Source organism: Pleurodeles waltl, chromosome 10, assembly GCF_031143425.1.
Source record: "Pleurodeles waltl isolate 20211129_DDA chromosome 10, aPleWal1.hap1.20221129, whole genome shotgun sequence".
In the NCBI taxonomy this organism is placed as follows: domain Eukaryota; kingdom Metazoa; phylum Chordata; class Amphibia; order Caudata; family Salamandridae; genus Pleurodeles; species Pleurodeles waltl.
Window position 1 is genome coordinate 428,168,772 of NC_090449.1, and position 19,466 is coordinate 428,188,237.

At 49.1% G+C, this 19,466-nt stretch overlaps 1 long non-coding RNA gene across 1 annotated transcript in view; it reads left to right on the forward strand.

The window, feature by feature from the left end:
- The first annotated feature begins 649 nt into the window (after window positions 1–649).
- LOC138261591 (uncharacterized) overlaps window positions 650–19,466 on the forward strand; it is a 158,164-nt gene continuing 139,347 nt past the window's right edge. The window contains exon 1 of the long non-coding RNA XR_011199120.1: window positions 650–779. This is a non-coding gene — a long non-coding RNA (uncharacterized lncRNA). The remainder of the gene's footprint in view (window positions 780–19,466) is intronic.

Sequence of the window (19,466 nt, forward strand, 5' to 3'; positions counted from 1 at the left end):
AGCTCCCTGTTGCAAAGTTCATTAATAAAAATACCTTCATTAAAAAAAAGGCAAAGAAAAGGATGTAACGCCCTGGAGACCAATAAGAGCAATTTCAGAAGTTGAGGCAGCGGTCCCAAATTTTCATGTTGGAATAGATGATAAAGAGCGGGGTAAGACAAGCCAGAGGTATTAGGAGGGGGAGGAGAAAGGCAGCAAACTGCACTACAGAGACCCGTGGCCGCTTCTGCTGATTGAACTCTATTGGACGCTCCTGTATGATCGCTCCTGTATGGGACCACCCCTGTGGATCTATGGGGAACCCTTAGGGCCACCCGGGATCCCAATAGTCTTTTAACGCTTATCCAGATGTGCTGCTCTCGGAGCTGATGGGCCTGAGATGCTGCACATGTCTTTTCCGGGGGCAGGTCACACGGAAAATCTCAGGATCACTGCTGCTGGAATATTTATATGGCTTACGACTTTTGGGCAGGGGCCACATAGACCAGGATCAAGTTTCTGTGTTCAGATAGTTACAGGACCATGTTACATTAGGAGCCGCCTGCTGGTAGAATAGTTAGGTTTCCTGCTGATTGGATGGCTGGGCCTCCCAGCCTATGAATCGGCGTCTTCCTGTCCTTAAAGGGAGCAGTCTACCGGTGGACTGCGCGGACTTGGCGCTGTCTTGTTGATCTTGGCAAACTGTAATGCAGACCGTCTGTGGAGTACGCGGGCCCTTCAGGGGCCGGTGGTTTGGTGTCGAAGGAGAGCCGGGGAGGGTGGCGTTACCCAGCCTGCAGGTGAGGCCTAGCCGATAGGCGCTGTATGTGGGTCGCTGGAGAGGGAAGAGGGAAGGGCGGGGGATGCCTGGGGGAGCAAAAGAACACCCAAGCTGCACTTCTGCCTCTTACCGCAGTCCTCCCGGTCCCGGTCGGCCGCTTGGCTCCCTGCCCGCAGTGCTCGCTGCTTCTCACGACTCTCGCTGTGCCCGTAGTTCCATGCTGGAGCTTCTAGTGCCAACTCCGGCCCGCGTTTTGCGGCTCTCGCAGCGCTCCTGGCGCCCGCGGCACCCAGCCATGGCACTTGCAGCTCCAGCGGCTCCCACTGCCCTCGTGCACCCCGCTTTCTTGCGGCGCTGTGCTCCTCACTTGTGCTGCTTTTGCTGCTGCTGTACCACTGCGGCCCGCAACAGGAAGGATGGCCGTAAACTGGAAGCAGAATCTCGGATGCAGCCCTCAGAAACCCCTGCCACTACTAGGACTGCCACTACTAGTACAGCTGTCACGCTAAGTGGTGCGTTTGTTGGAGGTTTTATAGAGAGCAAGAACAACAGCCCAGGCATAAAGTGTACAGATTTCGAACTCAGAAAGTTGGCTGTCCAGGGTACACCAAGTCTGGCCACTGACACGTGTCTTCCTCAGCATGGGTCCATAGCCTGGATCGTGTTAATAATTCAGTAACTGGACTATCTAGGGGTGCAGAGAGGGTTTTATAACATCAGTCCTGGATGCACGCTGATGGGATGTCGGATATCAATTCTCATTCTCAAAAAGCAGGCAGACTTGGAAGAACTATTTGTATGGTTAGGGTGCCCAAATTACCACAGGGGTCTTTTGAAAATCAGGACTCTTTGATCAACAAGGTCAATCAAGTCAGATTCAAGCGTAATTGATATTCAGTTATAAGAACAGACATTGAGGAGGCAAAAAGATACAGTTTAGAACGGTCAGATCATGACTTTATTTATCTGCTCATGAAAGACAAGCTGTTAGTTAGCAATCTTATTGATTTTGAATTGCGTACATGTTATCATGGAAGAACACAAAGCACTGATATAAGATTGAAGCTATTGCCGCCGGACGCTGTAACTTCAGTAAATCTTAGGGGTGTGCTGTTGGTGGTGTTGGTTCTGATCCATCTTGTCCCCCTGCTCCAGCCTATGAATTAGAAAACCCCAATGCCTGCTCTCTTCTGAATGAAATGGACTAACTATCCGTTGTAGGAGGTTCAATACACACTGAAGGGACTTTAGCAAATGGGGGTTGGACACTGGTTAATCCAGCAGACAGAGAAAGTAGGGAGGGGACTCAGGTACTTACTTTGAGGGCCTTAGGTCATGGTCCTGGTACCAACAATATATCAGGAAAGGCCCATTTAGCCCCTCTTTCATGACGTATGTGCTGGTGTGAAGAATAAACTGTTAGACCATGAGTGGGTCTCTTATATTAATTGTAACGATATTTTTATGTTTGAGGATACATGGACTATTGGCCTGTTGATTTGTGGAAAGGCTTTTATCAGATAGTGCTGGGGCCCAGTCTGCTGGAAACAGCGGTCAGGCCAAGGGAGGTTTACTTATTTTGTTAAGTAACAAGCTACATTGCTCTCACTCGATTCTAAATAAAATATCACCTGAATTGCTAGACATCCATCTTACCTTTTCTATGGATTTTCTATGGGTTTTAAGCTGGTGATAATTAATGTGTATGCTAGATCAGTCACATGTGGAGTTGAGTCTCAAACTTTTGCACAGCTAGAAGAACTTGCAGAATCTATCCAGCAACATGCTAGAATAGTAGTAGCTTTTGATGTTAACTGTTCATTCGAAACCTTCTACATATGGCAGTGATTTAACTGATCTTGAAGATTAATTTTGGGATGTTCCTAGGCTTCAGGGGAGAGTACAGCACCCATGCTCATGCACTGCCCTTTAGTTGGCTGCGCTTTGTGTGGGACGAGGGCTTAGAGCCTCTAATGGTTGTATGCACTTGGATCTGTGCAGTGCTCCTGCTTTTAAACTTTGCCATTACACTAGCGTCATCAATTACATAGTTATTTATGTTCGGTTGTGGTCAATGCTGCATGACATGAGGGTTGACACCATGATAGCAAACATGATAGCAAACATAGGTGGTCATTACAACCCTGGCGGTCGGTGTTAAAGCGGCGGTAAGGCCGGTGGAAAACAAAATTGAATCACGACCGTGGCAGAAACCGCCCACATAGACAGCCACTTTAACACTCCGACCGCCACAGCGGTAAAAACACCGTGGCGGTAACCGCCAACAGACAGGAGGAGGACAGAGTACCGCCCACAGTATTACAACAGTCCAATCCGTCACCTTTTCTGGGGCGGATTCACCGCGAACAGAAACACTGTGGAAACACGATTTGGAAGGGAAAACGCTCACCTCTACATACCCCACGAGGAACCAGGACGCCATGGAACTCCACATACTCCCTGCCTTTGTCTTCCTGCTCCTCTACCAGGAGCACGAACGCCGGCAACGAAGACGCCGGTGAGTACTGCACCTATGACACAGGGGAGGGGGAGGGAAAAGAGAGTGACACACACACACACACACGCAACACCCTCACCCCCACCCTCACCCACGACAACACACACACTAATACATCATGATACATTACAGTTACACCCGCCAACCCCCCCGGAAGAATGCAAAGACAAAAGGAAATGAGTTGAACGTTTGTAATCTATTAAAATTCAGTATTAAAAAAATATATATACACTATTAACAAATATATACACCAATAATACAAGTCCAAGGTATTCCACCATTAAAGTCCGTGGACCACTGTGCCCAAAATGCATTGTCGAGGCCCACACAAGATACCCGATCAAAACGGAGAGAACACTGCTGGGGCATCAGTTTGAAATACAACAGGCACCTCAGGGAGTAGGGAAGGGGGGGCACCTCAGCCGGATGAGTGCACGACGCAAGATCCACGAGGGGGCTCCATGCCCTTTGATGTATCCTGGGGAGTGCAAAGCCACAGTCTGTCAAGTCTCTACAGTGGGTGGTTTGCCCACTGCTTTATTCTAGGGAGTGCAAAGCCACAGTCTCACAATTCTCTACAGTGGGTGGGTTGCCCACTGCCTTGTCCTGGGGAGTACAAAGCCACAGTCTCACAAGTCTCTACAGTGGGTGGTTTGCCCACTGCCTTATCCTGGGGAGTGCAAAGCCACAGTCTCACAAGTCTCTCAAGTGGGTGGTTTGCCCAATGCTGTATCCTGTGGAGTGCAATGCCACAGTCTCTCAAGTGGATAACAGTCTCCACTGGTTCTGGAGGGGGCTTTGTGCCCAGAGTGCTTCATCCTGCCAAAGACTGAGGTAGTGGATGGGATACTCCACTGGTTCTGGAGGGGGATTGGTGCCCAGAGTGCTTCATCCTACCAAGGACTGAGGTAGTGGATGGGATTTTCCACTGGTTCTGGAGGGGGCTTTGTGCTCAGAGTGCTTCATCCTGCCAAGGACTGAGGTAGTGGATGTCTTTCTCCACTGGTTCTGGAGGGGGCTTTGTGCCCAGAGTGCTTCATCCTGACAAGGACATAGGTAGTGGATGGGATACTCCACTGGTTCTGGAGGGGCTTTGTGCCCAGAGTGCTTCATCCTGCCATGGACTGAGTTAGTGGATGTCTTTCTCCACTGGTTCTGGAGGGGCCTTTGTGCCCAGAGTGCTTCATCCTGCCAAGGACTGAGGTAGTGGATGTCTTTCTCCACTGGTTCTGGAGGGGGCTTTGTGCCTAGAGAGCTTCATCCTGCCAATGATAGAGGTAGTGGATGGGATACTCCACTAGCTCTGGAGGGGGCTTTGTGCCCAGAGTGCTTCTTCCTGCCAAGGACTGAGGTAGTGGATGTCTTTCTCCACTGGTTCTGTAGGGGGCTTTGTGCCCAGAGTGCTTCATTCTGCTCCTGGCGGCCCCAGTAGCGTCGGGGCTTTTGGCGCTCATTGGCCTGCGGTGCTTGTGGCGGCGGTATCCTTGGCAGCGGAGCTTGTGGCGGCGGTGTCCTTGGCAGCGGAGCTTGTGGCGGCGGTGTCCTCTGAAGTGGTGCTTGTGGCGGCGGTGTCCTTGGCAGCAGTGCTTGTGGCGGCGGTGTCCTCTGAAGTGATGCTTGTGGCGGCGGTGTCCTTGGCCGCGGTTCTGGTGGCGGTTTTGTCCGCCGTGCAGGTTTTCTGCGACTTGCCTGTCTTTCTGTGCCCCTTCCCCACCTTGGATGGTGGCGCAGCTGTCTTCCCACTCCCAACTGTACTCCTGGGAGAGGTTTTGGTGGTAGATGTTTCGCCTTTCTCCTGCTGGGCACTGGCCAACCTTTTATGCTTTTGAGGTGGGGGACTGTCTGTGGTCTGGCTCCTTGGCACACTGGCTGCCCTGCTGCTTGGCGCACTCCAGAAGCCGGTTACTACTGGCACCACTGTGCCTGGTGATGTGGTGGCTGAGGTGCTGGGTTGGGACCTGGAAAGGTGGGCTCTAGGGGACTGAAGTGGTGGGGAAGGTGAGGGGAAGAGGTCAAGGTTGGACAGGAAACGTTTTTGGGGCACACTGGGACGGGTAAATGGAGGGGGTTTGGGAGTGGAGGAAGAGGTAGTGTTGTAGGAGGTGTACGTTTGCTGACTTTGGGTGAAGGTGCATGGGCTGGAGGCTGTCGTGAGGTGGATGGCTGTTGGGTGGGTGTGTGGCTGCGTTTGTGTACCTTGGAAGGTGGACTCACAGACACACTGGGATAGGACACGGGATGTGTGAATGGTAGTGGGGGTGGTGAGTGCAAGTGAGCGGGGTGTAGTGCTGGGTGTGCTGGTGATGGACGTAGTGGCTGAAGAGGTAGTGCATGCAGGTGTGAGTGGAGATGAGACTGGGAGGGAGGAGGGAGACGTGGAGGAGGGGGACACAGTGGAGTCAGTGGATGTTTGCATGTGTCCATGGGTATGATGCTTGTGTGAGTGCCTGTGGGATGTGTGGTGCTTATGTTTGCCAGAGCTTCCCTTGTGTGTTGAGGTGTGTGCATGCTGGTGTACTGCCATTTGTTAAATTTTGTTTTGACCAATGACTTTGTGTTTCACCACTGCGCATATTAGTTGCTCAATGTTCACCAGTAGCACATGGTATGTTTTGTTCAGTTGAGCCGCCTATTGGCTTTGACATGGCATTAGCCATTACTTTCTGTATTCAGTTTAGCCGCCTATGGGCTTTGACATTGCATTAGTCATTACATTCTGTATTCTGCCTATTGGCTTTGACATGCTGTATCCAGTCTAGCCGCCTATTGGCTTTGACATTGCATTCCTATTGGCTTTGACATGATGTATTCAATTTAGCTGCCTATTGACTTTGACATGCTATTAGATATTCTGCCTATTGGCTTTGACATGATATCATATATTACATTTTGTATTCAGCTCCGCTGCCTATTGGCTTTGACATGATATTATACATTACATTTTATATTCAGCTCAGCTGCCTATGGGCTTTGACATGATATTATACATTGCATTTTGTATTCAGCTCAGCTGCCTATTGGCTTTGACATGACACTAGACATTGCATTTGATATTTAGGTTAGCTGCCTATTGCCTTTAACATGACATTGCATTTGATATCTAGGTTAGCTGCCTATTGCCTTTAACGTGGAGTTAGACATTGCAGTTGAGAATCCAAGCTGTATTTATCCAAGCTGTGTTTTTGCACAAGAGAACCAAGATGTTTTTTCTCACAGTAGACTAGACCTGATAAGAGAGGGTACATGGGTGTTGTTTTTCTTCGCTTGAGCTTGGGAACAGGAGTAGTCTTGGAGACCTGGCCAGTCTCCAAAAGGCTTGCTCAGTTTCCCAGGTCTGAGAGGAGGGGGCACACCGTTGTAACAAATGTAACAGGCTGCAGAGAGTCAGATTCGAATCTGCCGGACCTCGTGCTGGAGCTTGGCGCCAGCTGCCAGCAATCCCGTGTGGGTAGATGAATCTCTTTCTCGCAGCTGGCAAGGGGTCATCAGCTTGCAGACCTTAGAAAGATGAAGCTGTAAATAGTTTCCCACACGGTGAAGTATTTGTTTTGCTTTGCATTCAATATCTTATAAATATAACCTGCTGTGTATATTGCAAACTGATATATTTTGTTTGATTAACGCGGGCTTGAAAGCTACTAATTCGTCACCATAAAAAGTGTGGTTGGGGAAGAATTAACAACAAGAAATGTCTTCTTTGAACTCAGAAGTGTATTTCTGGTGGTTTATGTATGTGCTTAGAAACTAGATAAGAGGAAAGCACTACAGCTGGTCTGATGGTGTGCTTGGGATAGGCTGAGGTACAGGGGTTTGGGTCTGGGTAGAGGAAGTTGGAGGGGGGAGGCTGGACACAGGGACAATGGCTGCCATCAGAGCTGAGGCCAGAGTCTGAAAAGCTTGCTGTTGGGCTGCCTGACCAGAATGAATGCCCTCCAGGTATGCACTGGTCTGTTGCAACTGCCTCTCTACACCCTGGATGGCATTCAAAATGGTAGACTGCCCAACAGTGAGTGACGGGAGGAGGTCAATGGCCTCCTCACTGAGGGAAGCAGGGCTGACTGGGGCAGGGGCTGAGGTGCCTGGGGTGAAGGAGATACCCACCCTCCTGGGTGAGCGGCCACGGGGCACACGCTGAGGGGCTGCTGGGAGGGCGGTGCTGGGAGGGGGGGTGGCGGGTGTACCTGTTGATGCGGTGGGCACAGAGGGGCCCGCCACCGCAAGGAAGCTCCCATCAGAGGAGGAGTCCGTCTCGCTGGTCTCAGCTCCTGTCCCCGCCGTGGAGCTCCCCTCGCTTTCCCTCCCACTGGTGGCTTCAGACTCTGTTGTCTCGCCCTCCAGGGCCATGTGGGATGCAGCTCCCTCCTGCTCCGGTGCCGCTGCTCCTCCGCCTGATGATGCTAATGCACACAAGAACAAGGAGACCACAAAAAGGGGGGAAGACAGAAGAAAGACATGTGGAGTGCATGCAATACCGATACCGTTGGCGGACACTACAGACACAGAAGCCCCCTGCACTACGCCGTACACTTTGAGTTCCCTAATTAATCACAGGGACATGGGTTACAAGGCCTATGCCCGATTGCTGCACACATGGAAGTCACAGGAGCCTGACTAGGTGTACTTGGCTCTGAACACAGATGGGGTGCGGTGCAACATGGCCTGCCTTATGACGGGACCTTGCCTACTAACCTCGCCCTGGTCTAAGGGAACTCACAGCCCACCTCCCCCACCCAGACACCACCACTGCGCGCAGAATCAGCTGAATGTGACTGTACTCACCCCCTTGTGGCTGCTGTGATACCCTCAAGTACCCATCCAACTCCGGATAGGCCACCGCCAGGATCCGGAATATCAGTGGGGTCATGGTGCGAAGGGCATTCCTCCCACGTTGGGAGGCCATCCCCAGCTGGGCCTCCGCCGTCTTCTTGCTCCAGCGGCGAATGTCCTCCCATCTTTTATGGCAGTGGGTGCCCCGTCTGTGGTTGACGCCCAGGGCCCGGAATTCCTTGGTGATGGCACGCCAAATATCCTTCTTCTGGTGGGCGATGACCTAGAGGAATAGTACAGGGGAAAAGGAGAAGATATAACCGTCTGCACCGTCACAGTCATTGGCCCGCATCCCTACCCTTGCCATGACGCACATTGACTCACCATCATTTCATGCACGCCTCATTCTCCCCCCCCCCATCTTCCATCCACACCACTCCACACAGGCATTGCCCATTCGGCATGCTCCCAGTGTACTTACCTGTTTGTCTGGAGGACCGTAGAGTAGCGTGTACTGGGGGAGAACCCCATCCACTAGTTTCTCCAACACCTCCGTGCTGAAGGCAGGGGCCCTTTCCCCAGACACATGAGCCATTGTCTCTTCCAGACTGAGGTCACAGCAGCACTTGCAGTGTAGGTTCTCTCCTGTCGAAGATCAGGTATCAAGTGATTGAACAGAGAGAAAATGGCGGTCACGTCCGCGGCGGTGCGTACCGTCACCGCCGGCATACATCGTCATTGGGTCCTTGGACCCATAGGGTCCAATGTTAACCAATGCAGGATTGCGACGCAGTCTACGGCCGCCTACCGCGAGGGTGTACAACGCCAGCGCAGTTACCTCATATCCCCTTGTCCCACCTTACAGATCAGGCAGCCGCCATTTCAGGTGGCCACATGGCATTATTTTTAATGCGTCACACATATCTAAGCCTTGCATAGACACTAATACAGGCACATAGCGGTTTTAAAAAATAGAGGAATAAAGTTGTGTTAACGTACCTCGGTGTTGGTTGACTCTCTTCTCGCTGTTCTCCTCCATAGAGCACGTCTGCTGGGGCAGATGAGGAGGTGGCGTCATCCTCCGGTGTACAGACCGCTGGTAGACCTGTCGACAATGGAGGAGCGACATGTAATTGTCACCTAAAGACTTGATCGTGCCACAAGCCTGGAACTGTATGCCCAGTTGGAGCCAGACCTGATGTCAGCTATCCGCCATCCCACAGGAATCCCCCCTCTAGTGCAGGTCTTGTCAATACTCCATTTCCTGGCAAGTGGGTCTTTTCAAACGACAGTGGCCATAACATCAGGGATGTCCCAGCCTATGTTTCCCAACGTGTTGGCCAGAGTTTTGTCTGCCCTGCTGAAACACATGCGCAGCTGTATCGTTTTCCCTCAGTTGGAGGATTTGCCTACAGTGAAAGGTGACTTCTATGCCCTGGGACAAATCCCCAACATCATAGGTGCCATTGATGGGACACATGTGGCCTTGGTACCCCCCGCAGGAGTGAACACATGTGCAGAAACCGGAAGAGTTCCCATTCAATGAATGTGCAGATGGTGTGTTTGGCCGACCAGTACATCTCCCTTGGGAATGCCAAGTTTCCTGGATCAGTGCATGACGCTTAAAGTTTTAGGAATAGCAGCATCCCTTATGTGATGGGGCAACTCCAAAGGCACCGTGTGTGGCTATTAGGTGAGGACATGGATCCTATACAGTGTGACTAGGTGTCTGGGTCTGGGGATGTCCCTAAGAGTTAGTGTGTGTCTAACAGACATTTGCAGGTGACTCTGGCTACCCCAACCTGTCATGGCTACTGACCCCAGGGAGGAATCCCAGGACAAGGGCAGAGGAACGCTACAATGAGGCCCACGGGCAAACTAGGAGGGTTATAGAGAGGACCTTCGGCCTCCTGAATGCCAGGTTCAGGTACCTCCATCTGACAGGTGGTTCCCTATTCTACTCACCAAAGAAGGTGTGCCAGATCATCGTGGCCTGCTGTATGCTTAACGACTTGGCTTTGCGACGACAGGTGCCTTTTCTGCAGGAGGATGGTCCAGATGGAGGTGTTGTGGCAGCTGTGGAGCCTGTGGACAGTGAAGAAGAGGACGCAGAAGAAGAGGACATCGACAACAGAAACACGATGATCAAAGAATACTTCCAGTGAGACACAAGTAAGAAGACATCACTGCCAACTACATCTGATATAATTGTTCGACCTCTCATCTGTCTGTCACCTTCACCCATTGTATGGACCCTGAGTTATCACTTTCCATTTCAATTTCACAGATGTGTGTCCCACTGTGTGACATCTGCTTTGTTTCTTCATGGACTGGAGCTGTGTGACATAGGTACGTTGACAATACAAAGAATATATCATTTTTACACAGTTATTGCAAATACACATTTGTAAAAGCACAGACTGACTCCAGATTGTTTTGTGCTTTAAGGGTGTTTATTTAAGTGCTAAATATTGGAGGGGGTTGTAAAGTGGTCAGGGATGATGGTGGAGGAATGTCCATGGCAGAGTCCAGTCTATTAGTCTCACAGGTGCATTGTCCAAAGGGGCATAGGAAGTACAGCTAGGGCAGTTTAAGGATGGCAGGGTGACAAAGTGGGACAGAAGGATGACAATCAGGGTAGTCTCATTTCTTGGCAGGGGTCTTGGCATTGTTCTCTGTCTTTGTCCTGGATCTCGGGGACCGCTTGCGGGGTGGTTCTCCATCTGCAGGGGGTGGGGTGCTGGTGTCGTGGTCCTGTGGCGGTGCCTCCTGTCCACTAGCGCTGACGGAGGTGGTGGGCAGTTCATCATCCAGGCTAGTGTCCGGGGCCCCTTATTGTGCCACAGTGTCCCTCCTGGTGTTCACAAGGTCCTTCAGCACCCCTACAATGGTGACCAGGGTGGTGTTGATAGATTTTAGTTCCTCCCTGAACCCCAAATACTGTTCCTCCTGCAGCCGCTGGGTCTCCTGAAACTTGGCCAGTACCGTTGCCATCGTCTCCTGGGAATGGTGGTAGGCTCCCATGATGTTGGAGAGGGCATCGTGGAGAGTGGGTTCCCTGGGCCTGTCCTCCCCCGTCGCACAGCAGCCCTCCCAGTTCCCCTGTGTTCCTGGGCCTCTGTCCCCTGAATCGTGTGCCCACTACCACTGCCCCCAGGTCCCTGGTGTTGTTGGGGTGGTGGGTTATCCTTGGTTCCCTGTAGTGGTGGACACACTGCTGCTTGATGTGTCCTGGGGACAGAGGTATGGGCCTGCTGGGTGGGTGCTGTGCTGGTGTTTCCAGAGGGGGGAGGCTCTATTATGGCTTGTGCCAGTGTGAGGGGAACCGACTGTCCCGAGGTCCCAGATGGGCCGGGCTGATCATCTAGATCCAGTTGGACAGAGCTGCTGTCATCCCTGTGGGCCTCTTCTGTGGTTGGAGTGGGCATGTCTGGACCCTCCTGTCCGGTGACGTTGGGTAGGGGTCCTGCAGGGGTGTAAAGGCATGATTATTGCATCTGTGTGTGGCATAGTGTGCAATGGGTGGGTGATCCTGTACCCCAGTGCTTGCATTCTTGTGTGGGACCTTGTGTGATAATTGTTTAGGGGTATGTGTGGGTATGTGCAGTGGCCATGCATTGGTGATGGGTGTCCATGGTTTGGTGTTGCATGCAGGGCTTGGTGTTGGGATGAGTGGTTTGTGATAGTGGGACATATGTGTGGAGTTGGAGTGATGGGGGTGAGGGCGAGGTTGGGGGTATGTGATAGCATGCAGGTAGGGTTTGGGGATGTAATAGTTAAGATTTGACATACCAGAGTCCATTCCTCCAGCTACTCCTGCGAGGCCCTCAGGATGCAGTTTAGCCAAGACCTGCTTCTCCCATGTTGTTAGTTGTGGGGGTGGAGGTGGGGTTCGTTCCACCTCTTCCTAATGTCATCCTGTGTTCTTGGATGCTGTCCCACTGCGTTGACCCTGTCCACGATTCTGCGCCATAGCTCCATCTTCCTAGCTATGGTGGTGTGCTGCACCTGTGATCCAAATAACTGTGGCTCTACCCGGATGATTTCCTCCACCGTGACCCTGAGCTCCTCTTCAGAGAACCTGGGGTGTCTTTGCGGTGCCATGGGGTGGTGTGGGTGATGTGTGGGGTGGTGTGTGTTATGATGTGTAGGGTGATGTTTAGGGGTGTGTGGTGTTTTGTGCGTGGATGTTGTGTGAGTGATGGTGTTGAGTACCTGTGGATGCTAGTTTATAGATGGTGGTGTCTCTCTCTGACCTTCAGTCGCAATTGTGGTCGTAAGGGTGTGTGGGTGATGTGGGTGTGTGTTTTATATTGTATTGGATGTGTGGGAGTGGTGTGTGTATGTGTATCAGGTGTGTGTATTTCAATTTGTCCACTGTGGTTGTGTTTTGTAAATGTGTGTGTATTTTGAGCGCGGTGGTGTGTACCGCCAATGGAATACCGCGGTTGAAAGACTGCCACGTGGATTCGTGGGTCGTGATGGTGGGGGCGTATTCCTGTTGGCGTGATAGTGGAGGTTTTGTTATCGCCAGTTTATCACTGACCTTTGGTGTGGCAGACTTGTGTGGGTGTCTAAATTTTGGAGGATTCCGAGCTATGGGTCATAATAGCTGTGGCAGAATTCCGCGGCCGCGGCGGTGTGTTAGCGGTCTTCTGCACGGCCGTAAGCGGGACTTACCGCCAATGTTGTAATGACCCCCATAATTCCTTAATTCTCACCCTTTTAGGAGAGGTGTTTTGATGGCTAGATAATAAATGCAGCACTGAAGTACCTGAGCAGGTATTGCCTAATAACCGTAAATGAGTATTGTGGCCGAGGGTAATGCCAAATCCATACTTGTATATGCAAATGCCTTTTTCTCTCCCTACACCTCTTCTGCAAGTGACTCAGCCGCCCAAGCTATTTTTTTAACACAAATGTTATTGTATTTTATATACCAATTCTATAACTCTTGTATATAATGCAATTTGCAGTTACAATTTTACACGTAACTCGCAAACCATCAATAGCGTGTTAAATGTATTATCATTTGGCAAGTTCGACAGGGTACCCCCCACCCTTTACCCCTTACTAACATTTAAACTGTAACTGCGTCACCCAGCAACATGATACCGGAGAAGTTAGCATTGCAGCCACATCTTAACTACACAGTATGTCCAGGGTAATTGCATATTGACTGTTCCTTGGCCTACTCAACATTTAATTCCTAGTTGTATAGAGGGCTTGGGCACAATTGTGTTTCATTTGGGAGATAAATGGGCATGTGAGACTAGACTGAACATATAGGCCCTCATTATGACATTGGTGGTAAATGCCGCTCCCGCCACGGTGACAGCCGCCAACATACCGTCACTGTGGCTACCAGCTGCCCACCCGCATTATCACCGCAGACGAAATTCTGCCACAAAGCTGGCGGAATTCCGTCGATGGTCATGGCGGCGGATGGCGGTAAGGTGGTGCTGCTGCCAGCAGCAGCGCCACGCCAGCAAAACACTGCATACCATATCATGAGCCATGATACCCCCTGGTGAAGTTTTTCTGGCGGACACTGCTGCTGGCAGCAGTGCTGCGTCCCTTCTCCTGAAGGAGGACCCCCTGGAAGCAGATAAGTTGGGTTCTCCGACAGGAGAGGGGGATGGGAGTGTTGTGTGTGTGTGGGTGGGGGTGTGTGTCTTATTGTATGCGTGCATGCGGGTGTGAGTGTGAGTCGCGTGGAATGCGTGCATGAATGACTGATTGTGAGTGTATGTGTATGTTGTGAATGCGTTTGTGTGACAATGTATGTTGGTGTGTGGGTATGTATGTGTGCATGCATGGGTGAATGTGTATGCATGTGTGTATAAGTGTGTATGTGTGCGTGTGGGTGTCTAAATGTGCGGGACGGGAGAGGGTGGGGGAGGACGATGAGACCCCTACCCTGGCACTGAGAGTGCCTACTGCCATGGTTTTCATGGCGGTGCGATTGCCACGAAAAGCATGGCAGTAGGCGGGGTCATAATCCCGAGGGTGGGATTGTGATGGCCGCCTGGCTAGAGACCGAAGTCTCCAGCCCAGCGGCCATTACCACCCTGGCAGACGGAGTGGTACATTGGCGGTTTGGCTTCAGTCAAACCGCCAATGTCATAATTTGGGAAAAGGTACCGCCAGCCTGTTGGCAGTACCTTTCCCCAAATTACCACCGTCCGCCAGGGTCATAATGACCCCCATAGTGTGGAATAGGAACCAAAGGGTTGCTGATCTAGGGAGTGTTTATCTGCTCAAATGTCCAGCCGTTAGGGTACATTTTGGTCTTCACCGTCAACACCTGCCTGTCCTTTAAAGGTCTCTAAAAAGATATCACCTTCTAGTGAGATTTGTGACTTACACATTCCCCTACACTCTTCTCTCCGCAGGGCTTCACTCTCCACTAATCCCCAACCAGCAACATCCTCCCACCAGTGATGCATTTGTGGAGGTTTTCGGGGACTTCCATCTCCTTGCTATTAGGCATATGGACAAGAGCATTGCCAAACTGGTAAAACGGGCTATCACCCTGGCCCTCCAAGAATGTGGGAAGAGGCCCATGAGGCAGTAGTCCAGCGTACCCCGGTATGAATGGCCTGTCCGAGCCGACAGTGATTGTGTTATCTCCACCCAATACTGAACCAATTCTGGACATTGCCCTAGCATATGTAAGAGATCCTCTCCCACATGATGACATCTTGGGCATTCTGCTACTGCTCCAGGAAACATTTTGTTTATATGGTGAGGTGTAAGGTATGCTCTGTGTAGGATGGAGAATTGGATAAATTTGAATCTGGCGTTACGTGATACTGTCTTGGGGGATGCTAGCAATAAGTCCCACTCTTTGTTGGTAAAAGTACAGGAAATTTCAGCCTCCCACTTCACAGGTAATTGCTCTAGGCACAGGCATAATGTGGTGCAAGGGGTTACAAAGTGGTGCAATGCAAGCATTGCGCCACTTTGAAAATATTGTGCAGCGTTTTTTGCCATCTAACGCCACATTAGCTTAAATAAAAATGACGCTAATGTGTCATTAGGATGGCTCTAGGACCTCTTAAATCTGTATCAACATCAAAGAGAGGGACAGGGAGGATTGAAGGTCCAGTGTATGGTCTCCCCAAGTAACAGTAGACAAAATGAATACACTGTTCCTAATAAAAGGAAGAAGGGAAACCCTGTGGTTCAGGAGCAAGAGCCCTCACACATCCATTCGGATGTCATGCTTCATCATTGGGGTGCTTCTCGTCAGACCGGTCAACATGTTTTGGGTCTTATGGTCTAACAGATCCACTGACGCTTCTTCAGGGTCATACATCAAAAAGATACTTCTCCTGTATCACAATAATTAAAGCATTATAGTGTAATATGAAAAAGGTCTCATAAATCCGGCCAAACTTTGCAGTCGACTTACAATAAAGCCTGCTGTCTGTCCAGTCAACTAAACCTATTAGGGTCGCCCATCCCTTATTCTAGGAAGGGCTCCATAGGAGGTACAAGCCTAAGGTTGTCACTAAATTTGTGCAGACAATCCTCTTTCGATCACCTACCCCAGCGCGTCCTCCTGTTTGGGTGGCTTCAAGATAATTTCTCGCCCTCATTACTCTTAGAAAGTGTTTGAGCATTATCTCAATTTCACTTTCAACCTGTTTTTAATCTTGGTCCTATCCCCTCTCTGTCCATTAAATGAGAATTGCTTGTCGGGATAGAAAACCAATTTTATCCTCTCCTGCTCTTGAATCACCACCTGCCTGTAGGTTTTAGTCCACCACACCAGCTCTTCTATAAAAGATCTCTGGCAAAGAGCCCCGTAATGGGGAGCCTGTCAGACATGGGGCACCCCAATGATGAAGCATGACATCCGAATGGATGTGTGAGGGCTCTTGCTCCTGACCCACAGGGTTTCCCCTCTTCCTCTTAAATCTGGCCCGAAATCTCTTAGATTTCTTGGCGCCATTTCTTCAGCCCCACTAATGTGGGAATGCCCCCCTTGCATACATTATGCCTAGCGCAGGCATAATGCAGCACAAGGGGTTACAAAGTGGCCCAATGCAAGCATTACATCACATCACTTTGTAAATATGGTGTGGCATTTTTGGCCATCTAACGCCACATTAGCGTAAAAAATTAAATTACGCTAATGTGCCGTTAAGATGGTGCTAGGCCCTCTTAAATCGGGGCCACTTTTTTTTTTTTTTTTTAGCAACTATTACTTTTCATTCTGAGACTAGTTGTGTTGCTTTGACCGCAGGGCGCATGGGTTTAAAAATGATACCCTGGAAAGTTTATTAGTCAAAAATCTAAGACCGGATAAAGGTATCATATATCAAATCGGGCCTCAACTTTTTTGCAAAGTTATCCCTTCACTACATTTCAAGGGACTGCTGCCGTTCTATATATATCCTCTGTTCGGTAGAATTGCTGTTCAGGCTGTCTGTACTGTTTCTACTTTGTATGTTGGAGGCTTACATTTCTGCTACCCATATTCTTCATATTTTGTGTGAAGGCAGCTCACACGGCTCCTGCTAAGACTCTTTTATTGTTTCTCCATGTTTTGAATGAGGGTGGCCTGTCCAGGCCTCCTTATCTGCATTCTGTGCTGTAACACTTGTGAGGAAAGCGCATACTGCTATTTACTTGCTAAATCTATTTAGTGTGAAGTAGTTTTTCACACCTGGTGCCCATGCTGTGCCATTTATAGGTGGGCTGTGATATTGTGCGAGGACAAATTCAGTTTAGCTGCTGAAACTCTGCTATGCGATCAAATTTGTTTATTAAGGAGTTTTGTAGAGCGCCAGTTGAGAAACCCTGCGCTAATAAGGAGATCGGAAGGGAGATCAGCAGCCTAAGGCAGTGTAGGGGGGAGGAGGCTTAGTTCAACCTAACGTTAGGTCAAGCGCCCCTACTCAACAGTCTTAACACTGCTTTCATTGCACCAAAGATTAGATGGACATCCGCATAAAAAGTTCAGTTTTTAGGCATTTTCTGAACAGAAAGGGGTTGGATTCCACTCTTAGGATAGGCTTCAGGGTATTCCAGAGTTGGAACCCTAGACACCAAAGAATCTTCATCCGCATTCCTTTCCTTTGAATATTATTTGTAGGATGAGATCATATACATTGACTGAACTTCCTGCTGTGGCGTGCCTTTGAAGGTAGTTGGGTTCTTTGTTCAAGTAGGATTTGTAGGTGGTGAATAGAATATTAAATGTAATCATACTTTGAACTCTCGGCTCATAAAGGGCTTTCATGCTGGTTGTCTTTTTTTAGGCTAAATCAGAGACTGATTCCATTTGATCGCAGTCTCTGCAACCTATTAATCAGCTAATTTGGGATCCAGTGTAGATTTTATTCTTCCATCTGTGGTGTACCTTTTTTTGTGCCTGCCTAAAATTCACAATGCTACCACGTATGCAGGACCTGTTGTAGGTGTCAATGGAAACTGCTCTATAGCTGCTGTGCACTTTCTTGTCCCCCGTAGAAACCTGCTCCGTTAATATCTATGCTAGTACATACTTCTGAAAGTGTTGAAGTGATCTCTGTCATTTCTCCACAACTTTGATCTAAAGAGCACTCAGGTAAAGAGCCCTAAATAACTTAGGGAAAAGAATGAACAAACAAGAGTTAGGCAATATTTCCTGTATCACTAGACCTGACAACCTTAGGGTGGTCTTCCCACCAACTTTTTGCCTACCACCTCCACTTTTCTTACATAATTTTTGCTGGCTTTAAGACTCTGTGCACTTTACCACTGATAACCAATGCTTGGGTGATTGTGCTCTCTCCCCTAAACATGGTAAAATTGGCTTATTCCCAAATGTCATATTTATTTTACTTTTAAGTCCCTAGTAAAGTGCACTACATGTGGCTGGGCCTGTAAATTAAATGCTATTTATGGGTTGGCACACTGATTGTGCCACTCACTTAAGTAGCCCTTTAACCATGCCTCAGGCCTGCCATTACAAAACCTGTATGTGCAGTTTTACACTGCCATTGTCACCAGGTAAAGTAACCCTTTTGCCAGATCCAAACCTTCCCTTTTCATACATATAAGTCATTCCCAATATAGGCCCCTGGACAACCCATAGGTCAGGGGGCAATGTATTTAAAAGGCAGAACATGTACATTTAGGTTTTATATATCCTGGTAGTGAAAAAATCCCAAAGTCGTTTTTCACTACAGCTAGGCCTATTTCATGTTATGTTATGTTATGTTATGTTATGCTATGTTATGTTACTGGTTTTTATATAGAGCATGTACACCAGGTAGGTTTCTTGGTGCTTAGATTACACAAGCATTACACACTGCCTGTGGCTTTAGTCATAAGCTTGTCTAAGGAGCCATGTCTTCAGGAGTTGCCTGAATCTTTTACAGTTGGGGTAGTTCTAATCTCAAGAGGGAGAGAGTTCCAGATGCGGGGAGCAAGCACAGAAAATCTGGACCCACTCAGTCTCTTCTTTTTGAATGTAAGTATTTTAAGGAGATTCATATGGGTGGATCTTAAGTTACAATTGTGGTATTTTTCTTATTCTGAATGATAAAAAAGGCTTCTGCCCTATAGCGATTTAAAGATAAAACAGTTGTTCTTAAAGACAAGTCGTTGCTTTACCAGCAGCCGTTGTAACTTTCTCATCGGGGTAATGTGACAGTGTATGGGCTATTGAAAGATTAGCCTGGCTGCCTGATTTAGTGCCAGTTGGAGTTTCCGATTTAAGTCTTTTGGAAGGCCAAGGTAGAGAGAATTTGCATAGTCTATTCTTGAGATGACTAAGGCGATGATGACCTGAACCAGGGCTTCAAAGGTGAGAAATTTGCTAATCTTCCTGATTTGAACAGCTATACAAAACAGGAGAAATCTGTAGAAAACCGGAGGAATCTTCCATAGGATAACATTGGGATTACCATATTACATTTTATAAGTGTAATTCACAATCTGGAAGAGATAAACATTTTGAGTATGGTGTCTCTGGAATAACAATTTAAAATCACAACTTATGGTGAGGTTGGATTTCAAATTGCAATTCTGAAAATGGCACTTTCAGAAAGTTGGCTTTTTCTTAGTTTAGCCATTTGGTGTCTGCTGCCTATCTTTGATCACTTGTCTGGAGTGGGTGACTGCTGGGCATTGTGTATCTCCCCTAGACAGTAACACACAATGGGAGCTTAGGTGTGACTTAGTAGGCCTTGATGGGCCATCCTGGCAGGATGGGATGGAGAAACCGGCCACAGCCTCAATTACAGTTGATTAGGCTGTGTCTTGTCCCCACACAAAGGGCTGTATAAACTCCCATATTGAGTCTGGAGCCAGGGTAGCAAAGTCAGGGCCTCTGTGAACTTCAAAGCCCTATCTTTGAATTCTCCCCCACTTCACAGGCCCAAGTAGGTATAAGTAATGGACATATGACACCACCAACTGAAT